Here is an 8,074-nt window from a genome sequence, read left to right on the forward strand (position 1 = left end):
GTACTACTACGACTGATCATCGTAAGTGGTCTTCCTGGCGCGGTAAACTCCCGTAATGAGTTCATCATCCATTTGGATAATTCTGCAACACTACCCGTAGCATTTCGATCGAAAGGCTACTAATGGGTGGTTGCCGAAGCATTGACAGGGTCAAACATTTTTATTGGTGTATCCATTGAATGAAGTATCTCGTAACTTCATCTCTTTTCAAAATATTTCAAAGATCAAATATTTTCAAGTTTTATTTGTGGTCTCATCTATAAGATGACCTCGTGAATCTTATAATACTTTGAACGGTGATAGTTCAAGTAGCTTTATAAATGATATAAGTGTGGGGAAGTATTGGTAACTTCATTCCTTGTTTTTACTTATATCTAGTAAGTAATTATCTTACACACGATAAAGATTTTAGTAAGTATCCATTTAGATACTTGTGTTATTGTTATCACTACATATTATCTTGCGAGCTGTAAGGCTCACTCTTGCTTTATTTCTTCATCACACAACAACAGTTAGGAGAGATGGCCAGACTCCAGCAGACCCAGCGCAAGCGCGTGGGAAGCGTCCCGCGTCTTCCCGCTGATATTGTAGCTGCTATAGCTGCAGAGGTAGATCCATTGTAGTTTAGACCATCTACTCTTGAGAATCCAATTATGTATAATTATAACTTGTGGCAGATAATGGCAATTAACTGTAAATTATCAAGTAATCATTTTGGGTTGTAATAATTTTAAATTGTGGATTCAAAGACTTGTACTTATTTAAATTTCATCTCTGAGACTATAACGGGTTGTGGTGTGTGTTAGTGTGGGGTCACAGCATAAGGTTATTTATTAATTAAGTGAAGTGATATTGTGGAAAGAAAGACCGTGACGACCCGGATCCCCGACCCCGGATCTGGGGGTGTTACAGAAATGGTATCAGAGCTAAGCGTTATAAACCTCAGAGATGATGGGACGTTAAGATAATAAGTTCACTAAGATAATAAGAACTCTTGCCAAGTTCATAGTCGGGCTACCTAACGTAGTACTGACGGTTAAAACCCTTATGGGAACCCGTATAAATATCGTGATAGAGCGTAGTTCATTATCGTATATGGTAGCGGGACTCCGAACCCTGAAGTTGAGGAACATCAACGCGATGATGTTTATTAGTTATTGGAGATCAGATTGTGGATCCGATAGAGTGTCCTAATGCAGGACCGGATGATGTTGATATTGAGGATGTTGTCCTTAGGGATAGTTGTTGAGAAGGACCCCATGGAGGATCCTGACAGGATTGGATAAAGGACCACTGATGAATTGATGACCATGGTTTGGTCGACTACCAGAGGTAGGATTGGCCGGTCACTACCGGAGGTTCGTTCAAGTTGTAAAGATAGTAGCCCCTTTAACGCGGCTTACTCGTAAGACTGAGAAGTTCGAATGGACAGAGAAATGCGAGAACAGCTTTCAAGAACTGAAGCAGAGGTTGGTGATGGCCCCTATGCTGGCATTGCCGGATGGAAAAAGGAGATTTTGTGATTTGTAAGTGACGCTTCGCATAAGGAATTAGGGTGCTTCTTAGCACAAAGATAATCGCGTCTGCGTCAAGACAATTAAGGTAATATGAAATTCGATATCCCCGCTCATGAGCTTAGGCTCGTGGCAATAGTTTTACCCTAAAGATTGAAGGCACTACTTGTATGGAGAGAAGTGCGAGAATTACCTAAGCCATAAGTGCTCTAGTACATTTTCACGTAGAAAGAGCTCAACATATGCCAGAGGAGGCAGTTATAGCTAATCAAGAATAATGATTGGGAGATTCTTTATCATTCGGGGAAAGCCAATATGGTGGCTGATGCCCTTAGTAAAAAGGAGAGACTCAAGATGATAATGTCTTTTGGAGAGTTTATAAGAGATTTTGAGAAAATGGAAATAGTAGTGAAGGTAACCGGAGCCGGTACCGAAAAGCTGTTTGAGATAGCAATACAGCCCGAAGTATTGGAAAAGAACATATTGTGCCAGAAAAAGGTGATGAATGAAGGCAGAGAGCCAATAAATAAATAGATTAATACCGAGAAAGATGATAAGGGAATAATGAGTTATTCCTATAGAATTTGGGTTCCAAAAGTTCAAGAGCGTAAGGATGAGAACTTAGATGAGAGCCATAGTTTGAGGAATAAGATTTAGAGCAAACCCTGAACGTGATAGTCAGGGAGGTCGCCATGAAGATAGAAGGAACCCATAACATAATGAAGTGGAAAATGAGGATTTTAAATTAAAAGATGACCCCAATTATGGGGAGTAGGATGAAACATTTCATACTAAGGAAATAGAAAGTCGAGTAAGGAAAGGAGACCCGAGACGGTACTCCTATACGACAATTCATGGACCTGTCTAAAAAGAACTTAGACTATTATCCCCAACCACCACCCTGAGGAGACAGTGCGGTGAGAAATTCTTTCATGACCTTTAAGTCGCTAAGCTCTCAGAGTTCCAAGGAACAAGTTGACCCAGTCGAGGCAAGAGCCTGGCTAAAGGAAATATGAATCATTTGAGATTCTAAATGATTGACGAACCACAAAAGACTGTTTTGTCACTTACCCTCCTAAGAGAGAGACCACCCGCTGGTGAAAGGCCAAGGAAGGCACGGAGCAAGAGATTATACTAAACTGATTTAAGTTCAGTCAATTGTTTTCAGGAAAGTACTTCCCAAGGTTATGGAATAGTGTAAAAGCTTTAGAGCCAGAACAAAGGCAGATGAGTATGATGAATTATGAATCTAAGTGGTAAAAGTTATCAAGATTCGTTCTGAAGACACGAATCTAGAATGACGGGATGTTTGAAATCAATGCTTATGTTGTGTTGGTTCATGAAATAATGATAAGAGAAGGAAAAAAAAAAAGAAATTGAAGTGGAAAGGAATATAACGGCAATAGAGTTTGAGGTATGATAAGGGAGTTGGGTATGAGGAAACCCTAACGACTCGTAGCAATAGAAATAGAAAAGTATGCATTCGTCAGGATGAGGGTGATTCACCATAAGTTAAAATTGATGGTTGAGGGCATAAGAGATACATATAGTTTATCCCCTGTAAGTTGGGAGGATTCGAGGAAACCTTGAGATAATTCGAAGGATAAATAATGAGACGCGGATAGACTAAGGGGATAAGAAAGTAAGAAATTAAGAAAATTGGATGAAGGAAGTGACCTTCAAGAAGGTGAAGTGTAAGACCGGTGGCATGATACCCAGAAAGGGAGACGCCAGATATGAAAGATATCCCAACATTGAGGTGACTGTTGAGATAAACAACAAAAGTAAATAAGATTTATTAAGAAGAAGTTCACGTTGAACACGACCAATATCTTCCAGATCATCCATGTGATCATTACCAAATCAGGAAAGAAAAGCGGATAACCATTTTTATCTTTTGGAGGCCATGTGGATTGACCTTAACTTGAATAAGGATGCTATTGTGAAATTCGGTATAGACTATCGAGGTGGAAATGATTGAATAAGACACCCTTATCAGGGATATATGACTTGATTTATCCATGGAAGGATGCAGGTACCTTTTAAAGGTGGAATTAAGGATAGAACATTGATAACTTAAAATGAATCCTAGGGGAATGCATAAAGGTTGGCATTTCACCCTTAATAGGGACAGTATGAGTTTTGACAGAATGATTGGGAAAGGGTTAAGGTAACAACAACCTTTAAGAATCAGTGGAGAAATTTTTCAGAAGTATATAGACAATGATTCTGGTATTAATAAATGGTATCTTGATATGCCCTGTATCTAGGGAATACAGGAGGAACGATTGAAGGATAACCTTAGAGGTTTTACAAGGAGAAAGGTAATATTCAAAATTCTCAAGAATAGAAATGTTGATAAAGAAAATGACGTAATTAGAATGTTGCCAAGTGGGGCACGTGTTAAACCACGAGAAAGTATGGATCGAACCAGTAATGGTCGAAATTGTTCAGGGCAATTAGGACTTAAGATAAAAGATGTTCTAAGTATGATTAAGAGTCAGTCTTGACAGTGATTAGCCTCTAAAGACTGAGGCAATAACTTATGGAAAAATGGTGATATTTTTTTTATTTACTCATCAGATATTAAGAAAAGCATTTTCACATAAGCTGTGATTGAAATAAGGTGGAAAAATTTATTTGGAGGTGGTTAAAATGACATTGACTGTAAGGAAATTTTACTATCAGGAAAGGCCAAAGAGGTGGCCGACACTTTAAAGGTAAGAGGATAATTATAGGCGCTTGTGCCAAAGGAATACAATGATGATGGTCAAAGCTATGCAGATTGTATTATGGTTTGGAAGATTGACATTCCTTCTGATGACTGTGCAATACCCAACCGTAATAGTAGTTGGCAAAGGTTGAATTCGTGTAATCGCCATGAACGGGCTATCTATCTTATAAGGTCCTATCTTGAGATAAGCCAGAACCATGTTTCAAAAAGGACTAGATGAACTCTTGAGTTAATTCTTCTATTTAGGGCGTATGATTAAGAATGGTATTAACCTGCTATCGTTGCTTCGATTGAAACTCTTCTGCACTTTTATTTGCTTCATGTCATGTATGTATGTCAGGATCACGAGTGTTCTTCATGAATTGTGATTGGTTATGTTAACTCCTTAGGAGAATTAGATACGAGATGATGGACTCCGTATGGTTAGCTATTAAGACTTCATGGAAAATGAATGACTACAGTAGGTCAGTGGTGGACCATAGTAAGGCAGCAATGATTCTGCGAGTATGAGCTGATTACAACCGTGAGAGTTGTATTGGAATGGGTGTTGAGATTGAGTACCACTAATCGGGTCGTGGTAGTGTATAAGTTATCATTGATAGACTAATTAAGTAGAGTATCTACCTAGTGAATATTATTCTTTCTTATCAATAGAGAGTCGTATTATTATACAGGAAGGTTGCGGTGCAAGCATAGAATTCAGTAACGATGATGTCTATGAGATCCCAGATTCGATTTTCGATGTCGAGGGAGTTTCAAAGGTATTGTGTATAAGCTCGAGGAAGAGCATGGGTCCATAGAATGATGGACGGGATAGCGAAAATATTTAGGCACGTGAAATGCGATGCTATAATACTTGATGTTGATTAAATACATATATGTTTGTTCTCTATGACAAACCTCTATAGTTCAGAGGTAGATTCCAAGCCAGATATTTTGTGGCAGTATATTTTTTTTTATATATACAACTCTTCAGTTCGTTCTTTTCTCTTCTTTTCATTTCATGTAAGCTGAGAAGAACAACCCTTCCAGAAGGGGAGGTATTGCCGAATGACTATCTATCTTTGTAGAAGCCTAGTAGGATACCACATGTTGTTTAATTGCTTGTCAAGTACTAAAGGCTGGCCACCTTCTGTACTAACTATGCAATATAACAAGTGTTCATGATCATAGTGATCTCTCAACAAATTCCTTTACTTCTATTTGATTGATCAAATTTTGGAAAATAGAAACAAATGAAAAAGGAGTAATAAAGTGGTGGTAGTATGCGGAATGGGAACACATTCGTGATACTGGTTGACGTGGTTATTAAAAGGTTATAGAACGCTAGCAGCAAAAGTATAACCCGTATAATATTAGGAACGGAAGGTGATAGCGATTACGAACTGGAAAAGAATGGGTATTGAGAAGCAAAAGCTTAATGTTAAAAGCTATGATGAGAGTCTGTGCAATAGACTTGAAAGAATTTGGAATGATCACTTAATTCGGATTGAGTTATCTTACGACAATAGATCATATGTCATTATCGAGATGTCACCTTATGAGATCATTGAGGGAAGACAATGTCGATCTCCCTTATGTTAGGATGAAGTTGTAGAGCGCAAGATGCTCGGACCCGCAGTAGTCCAAAGGACCAAGGATATGATAGATCTAATCAGAGGACGGCTGGTAGTAGCCCAAGATGGTCATGATAAGTATGTTGATTTGACACGAAAGGATAAAGAGTATGAAATAGGGGACCTAGTAATGTTATAGGTATCCCTTGGAAAGGATTGATGAGGTTCGGAAAGAAAGGAAAGCTAAGTCTACAATTTGTTGGACCCTTGGATATATTAAGACGTTTGGGAAGTTAACATATGAGCTAGCCCTAACCCAGAACATGTAGCTAGTCATAACGCGTTTCACGTATCAATGTTAAGGAAGTGTAATTCAGATGCCAGATAAATAGGGGCATATGAGCGCATAGATATGCAACCCGACGTAACCTATATGGAGCAACCAGGAAGGGTTATAGAGTGAAAAGGAACAAGTGCTTTGGAGAAGGGTTATCAAACTAGTCAGAGTTTGATGGTAGAACCACAATGTGGAAAATTGACTCGGAGTTAGAAAGTGTAATGCTAAGAAAGTATCCCCATTTGTTTTCTATCTGATTCCGGGACGGAATCCTTTTAAGGAGGGGAGACTGTAATAACCCCAATTTTTGAGAAATTTTGAAACCCTTATGAATAGTGTTTTTGCTGAACGAGAAAACTTTTCATGCCACGCTATGTAGGGGTTCTGTTATTGATCTTATGGGATATTATTAGTACTCTATGAAGTATAAGTGTATGTAAAGATCGTCAGAATCCAATTCCGAACACTTTGGTTTTTCCCGGAAATCCACAATATACGGAGAGAATTGAGTATAAGGTAACAAAAAAAGGATTTAAATTAAAGGATTATAATAGAGGATCATAAAAAGGAATATAATGTATTGAGAAAGGTTAAGGGAACCTAAGTAATAAGATCCCGGGTATGATCCTTCAAACGATAAACGAGAACGAAAGTTAAGCGAACCGTACAACAGATCAGCGGTCATTAGGCAAACGATTAGGGAGTTAATCAAAGGGTTTAAGGGGAGTGATGTCATCCAACCAATAGAAAGGAGACAAGGAAGGGAGGATGACATCATAGGGGTGACATAAGCATGACATGGAAGGAAGGAGGTGTGGGTGATTTAGGACCACACAAATGCAAGGACAAGGTGGTAATTTGCTAAATGGAAAACAAAAACAAGCCAACCAACTAGCAATTCATTTCATCAAAATCAAAAAATCAGCCAAGGCATTATTCTTCATATTAGCTCTCGGCTTTCTTCATTTTTCAAGGCCAAAATTTTCAAAATCAAGATCAAAGCATCCTTAATTGGTAAGAAAATTCCCTAACCTTCTTTATGCTTAGTAATGGCTATATCATAAGTTTAAGCCACAAATTCTTTCTCTAGCTTCTTGATTTAATCATTGGAGAAGACAATGAATAGTGTTTTCAAGTTTTAACTTGAGTTTTTTTTCTTGTTTTCTTGAAGATCCAAGCTTTCTTAAGACTACTCCAAGCTTATTAAGGCTTCCTAGCTTCACCCACCAATCCAAGGAAGGTATACCACTTTCAAACCCTAGGTTCATATATATTATAAGGTGATTTTGATGAGTAAGATGTTATGGTATCTTGTTGTTATGTTTAGAGTTGAGATTTGGAATGGTGGTGAAATGAAATGATAATTTGGTGGTTTTGATTTAAAGAAACTTAAAGCATGATTAAAGTTAGGTTAAGCATATGTATGAATGAGTAATATTGAATTGTTTGGGATTGTTATGATGTGGTAAGGATGGGTGTTTGATGTGTGTGGATTTGAGGATGGTTTGTGATGATTGTGGGTAGTTTTAAAAATGGGAAATCGCGTAAACATAGCCGTCGTAATGTCCGATTTTCTTTGGACTGTTTTGTGCATAGCATTAGGACCCGAGAACCCCCTGCTAGATTGTGACCACTGCCATGTTTAGATAGCTCATGTTACGAGCTTCGTTTTGATATGTAGTTCGTTCGATTCCGATTTACGGTTTAGGAGAAACGACCGTTTCAAGTAACGGCGTTTCGCGAACGAAACTTTTTCCCTCGCCTTATTTTGGAATGTAGGTTAAAGACCAAAAAGGGTTAATTAATGTATGAAACATTTATGGTAAGTGTGTTAGGCAGTTGGTAAGTCATTCGCGAAGGAATCGCGTTAAAACTCGTAAAGGTCAAGTTATTAAAAATGGTGGAGCCGAGGGTACCCGAGTGCTTAAGCGAT

The sequence above is a fragment of the Apium graveolens genome, chromosome 7, assembly GCF_009905375.1.
Source record: "Apium graveolens cultivar Ventura chromosome 7, ASM990537v1, whole genome shotgun sequence".
In the NCBI taxonomy this organism is placed as follows: domain Eukaryota; kingdom Viridiplantae; phylum Streptophyta; class Magnoliopsida; order Apiales; family Apiaceae; genus Apium; species Apium graveolens.